The sequence below is a fragment of the Penaeus monodon genome, chromosome 28 (genome assembly GCF_015228065.2).
Source record: "Penaeus monodon isolate SGIC_2016 chromosome 28, NSTDA_Pmon_1, whole genome shotgun sequence".
Taxonomy (NCBI): Eukaryota; Metazoa; Arthropoda; class Malacostraca; order Decapoda; family Penaeidae; genus Penaeus; species Penaeus monodon.
In genome coordinates this window covers 35,569,633-35,569,966 of record NC_051413.1, presented here as the reverse complement: position 1 = coordinate 35,569,966, position 334 = coordinate 35,569,633, and positions in this window count along the sequence as shown.

Genomic DNA, 334 nt, shown 5'->3' with positions numbered 1-334 from the left:
GACAGAGACAGAGTGAGTCACAGAAACGGGTCCACTCCTTTGAATGTTAAGAGGTACCTCTGACATGGATGGTCAGGGATACAAACGATATTCTTCCGCTGTATATCGACAGTCCTCAGTTCTCGGCAGTAAATACAGTAGTGTGTCGAAGGTACCGTGGCTTGGCCGTGGAGGTCGTGTCTTGTGCAATGCAGCCCAGACTAAGGTGTTCGAGGTCAGAGGGCAAGGGGTGTGGCTTATGTTTAGCAGGGTGGTCATGGCCATTTCAGGCGGGGTCTGATTGGTTATCCCGTTTCCTTAGTAGGCGTGGCCTTCAGGAACATTGGACGTGTCT